Source organism: Arachis duranensis, chromosome 9 (assembly GCF_000817695.3).
Source record: "Arachis duranensis cultivar V14167 chromosome 9, aradu.V14167.gnm2.J7QH, whole genome shotgun sequence".
NCBI classification, from domain to species: domain Eukaryota; kingdom Viridiplantae; phylum Streptophyta; class Magnoliopsida; order Fabales; family Fabaceae; genus Arachis; species Arachis duranensis.
The window spans coordinates 14,721,966-14,726,200 of record NC_029780.3 but is presented as its reverse complement, the minus strand read 5'-3'; the positions used below and the strand labels follow the sequence as shown (position 1 = coordinate 14,726,200).

The 4,235-nt window shown below is 36.5% G+C and overlaps 1 long non-coding RNA gene across 2 annotated transcripts; it reads right to left on the bottom strand.

Annotated features, from left to right (window-relative positions):
- Positions 1-1,279: 1,279 nt before the first annotated feature.
- Positions 1,280-4,235, bottom strand: LOC127741402 (uncharacterized). 2 transcript variants are annotated; one of them, XR_008002372.1, is made up of 4 exons: positions 4,079-4,235; positions 3,930-3,983; positions 3,696-3,846; positions 1,280-1,503 (listed from the first exon to the last, which is right to left on the bottom strand). It is a non-coding gene; the product is annotated as an uncharacterized LOC127741402 (long non-coding RNA). The 2 variants fall into 2 exon arrangements; XR_008002373.1 differs by having other exon boundaries at positions 3,935-3,983.

Here is a 4,235-nt window from a genome sequence, read left to right as displayed (position 1 = left end):
ATTTTTAATATTTTGTCATTAATGAAGAAATATATAAAAAATATAAATGAAATATTTTGTAACAAGTTAAAATATTAAAATTAAATAAAAACTATTACAACAATAATAAGTATATATTTATATTATCATTTTTTTGAAGTAATAAAATGGGTTAAGTACTTTTTTCGTTCTTAAGGTCTAAGGCCAAAATAAAAATTATTCCCAATCTTTTTTTGTTATTAAAATCATCCTCAATGTTACAAAATGTTATAAAATCGTCCTTTTCTACTTTAATTTTATTTTTTTTTACCAAATTACTCTTAATAATTAATATATATAATAAAAATAATATTAAAAAAAATAAAAACAAACCCTTCTCTCCCTTCACCTGCACCTCCACTCCCTTCTCTTCCCTTACCACCGTCTAGCTCCAGTGGCTCCTTCTCCACCTTCCCTCAGTTCCGTTCGCACCATCCGTTGCAGAATCCACTGCTAGCTGTAGCAACTCGCCGTTGTCTCGTGCTCTATCGCAATTTCCTGGAAACGCCACCGCCACATGTTTCTTTGTCGTTCGATCCTCCTCTTCGAGATCCTAAGGGAAGACCACCGCAAGGAGTGGAGCTGGTCTTGCCAAAATCAGAGAAACGCGCCAGAACCCTCCGTCACACCTTCGAGGATCTCCAGTGCTGGTTGCTGCTGCCACTCCGTCAACCCAGGACATCGCGAGCTCCCCCTTCACGGAGGTGCCGTCCTCGGCACCGCTACCTATTGTCAGATCTGCCGCTGCTTCGTCCTCGACCGGATTTGTTCGCCGCCACGGACGACCACCAGCATCCAAAGGTTGCGTTCCGGCATACAGGTAAGTTGGTCGTTGAATCAGAAAATCTGATTGCAGAATTGAAATTCGGGTTACTTGTGTGTTCAAATCGATTGAACTTGTTCCTGGAAGAAGATATCTCTGATGCGGTTTTGTTTGGATGTAGAATTGAAAATCTGGATCTAAAATTGTTGATACATTCTACAAATTTGTTGTGGAATTATTTGTTGAATCTGAGTTTGCATCGAGTTCTTTTTCTTCTGCATCCATGATTTTTGAAGTTTGGCATGAATTTTGTTGTTGTTGCTGAAATTGTGGCACCGCATATTTGTAACTATAACTTGCAGGAAAGGATTACTTGCGTGCTAAGAAACCTAATAGGAACATGATAAAGATAAGCAAAAGAATAAAGGACAACCAAGGAAGCAGCATAACTAGCCTCTGACTCAGCCTGCGAAGCTAAGGCTGGCCAGAGGGTATATATATACATATAAACATACATAAGTGTTCTCAAAATATCCCAAAATACACTATAATATCAAAATAACTCCTATCTCTTCCTCAACCTCTAAGAGGAGCAGCATACATAAGTTACTTGGAGAGTAAGCTAAACATATATATACATATATATATAGCCAGAAGCCAAAATAAACCCAAGGACTACTTCACTTTCCAGTATCCAGACGCCTAGCGAGGAGCCTCTCGACCTGCATTTGAAAAACAACAATACAACATGGAATGAGAACCGGAGGTTTTCAGCATGGTAAAAGTGCCACGCATATAATAAATAAGGTCCTGAGAATGCCATAGGCAATCCTAGAACTTCATTATTCAACTTAATTACTAAACAAAAACATAAATAGGAGTAGGTATTCTAAATCCACCTAACTGACTCAATTTCAATCCACACCTATCACCAAACCATTTTTTCATTTCCTCCATCCCTCCGTTATCCATAATGCAACAGGAACAAACAACCAAACAAGTTCAAGCACAAGTAATGAACAGATAATACAAGTAGTAAATATGCAAGTAGCAAGTGATATCTATCAATTAGGCATTCCCAAATAAGGCATAGCAAGCAAAGCACACATATGCATATGATGAATGTCTATCCTACTGGGCGTGAGCTCACATGTCGGTTATTTTGCCAGAACTCGACACATCTGGTAGCTAACCCAGACATTAGTCTCTAGGTTGCGCATCTCCAGGAGGATCATAAACGAAGGAGGGTACCTTTCCACATCGAAGAAGTGTGCCTTTCCACCTTCTCCTGGAGGATATACAAAGGAGAGTGCCTTTCTACATCGAAGGAGTGTACCTTTCCACCTTGCAACCAGAGAAGAATGTGGGGGAAACAATACAAAGGAGAGTGCCTTTCCACCTTCCCCACATCTGCATCACGATAAGAGAGGAAACTTCCGTCCTCAACTTGCCATATCGACCATTTCGGCCACACACAGTCATTCCCAAATATCATCATTTATCATCATCATTTCCTTACATTCGTTCTTTATAGCCATAACAACATGTATTCATTTAGCTTTCACATCATTCTCTTATAATTCATCACGTTTACCCTTTTTGGGTCCCGACCAAACCATTTATCAAACTCTTTTCAACCTCTTTAATATTGAATAATCTTAAAATCAACCCAACTCTAACATTAAATCAATCACATAACACGAAGATTAATCTTTGACTTCTCGGACCCATGACTATCACTAAGACATCCTCGACACTCTATTTTCTTTTCTGTTTTTAATATAACAAATGAACTCAGAATTGTGCAAACTTTATGTTCAGATGTTCATCTTGAAATAAGCTTTCTAACAAATAAAAGATCATAATTTTCTAATTTCTCTAGTCTCAGGAATAAAAGAAAAACCGTGAATGCTCTGCAGTGCATAAAACCAGAAAAACAGCAGTAGCATGTGATATTCAAAATTCAATATAAAATCCAAGTTAAATCCAATGACTTTAAAAATTAATGCAGTTAAACTTTACTCATCCAGGTTTCTTTCTCAATTAGTTTTGAATTAATACCATTTTTAATGAAGAAGTTACATTACCTGAAAGTTAAGTAAAAATGAGTCAAAATCTGTTTTAGAAACCAACAAGCTTAGTACCTTTCAATTTGAATAACTTTTATTACAAAACTCCAATTAAGCTAAATTTTGGTTTGGGAACTCCTAGCTCATCCAAGAACAAGTGTGTCTTGGTTGCAACCCAATTTCTGTTCAATTCTAAGAGTTATAAGCATTGGAAGTTAGTGCATAACTTGCTGAAATCTGTTTCTTTTCAGCTTTGACCACCAATATTCAAAAATTCACAACTCCAAATCCTTAACTCTTAAAATTCTAAAGTTTTAGAGCAATAAATAAAGATAATCAAATTTTATAACAAAATTAGTTTTGCTCTAAAACTCAATTCGTAGAAGTCACAGCAAGACAAATAAGTTGCTGCCCTATTTGGCCTTTTCTGCTGCTGGACAGATTTAACAACCTAACTTTAAAAATTTGCCGTAAATTGTATATTTAACAAAAAGGTCCCAAATTTTTCAGTTTAGTTCCTTATATTCCCAAGTTTATCCCAAACTTAGTCTCATGCAATTCCGATCATTACATAATTAGTTACAGCATATGCAATACCACCACAACACAACTCTACATTCTTATTAACAAACACCAATCCTAATCCATCATAAATAAATATAAGAGCACATCATTAATAACTTCCACACCTCATAATTCCAATATATATCCATCAACAAATCTATTCCAACAACATTACAAGGCTAATCATTAAATACAACAAACAATTCAACTTATCATATGGTTCTTCTAACCTAAGTTTTCACAATACCGTAAATATTAAACGTGCAAAACTTAAACCATACCTTGGCCGATCACTTAATTCACCAAGGCAGCCTCACAACACACAATTACAGCCCCTTCAAGCTCAATCAAATAGCCCCAAAACAAGTCTTGGTCACCAACGAACCTCCAAGTAATCCCAATTCAAATCCAATGCATAAACACCCACTTAACCTACACTTAATACACATATACATGTTTCAATTCAGTTTTCTATTACCAAAAACAAGGTTGAGCTAAGTTTAGGGTGTTCTTACCATACCCATATACTCAATAACTTGAGCCCACAAGTTCCGGAAGTTAACTTGAGCCTAGAACACAAAAATCAAACAATTTTCAACATAATTGTTCATGAATTTTCGGAATTAGGGGAAGCTGGCTGAGAAGAGAGCAGTGAGTTACCTACCAAATTGTTTAATGAGTTTCATAGAGCTCATCGCGGTGAACGCGTGGTCGCAAACGATTCGTCAATCGGAGCTCCGGATCAAAAGTTACATGGGTTTGAAATTAAAGTGAGGGTTAGGATTTTGCTTGTGTTCTTCTTCCCCAATGAAATGTTTCCT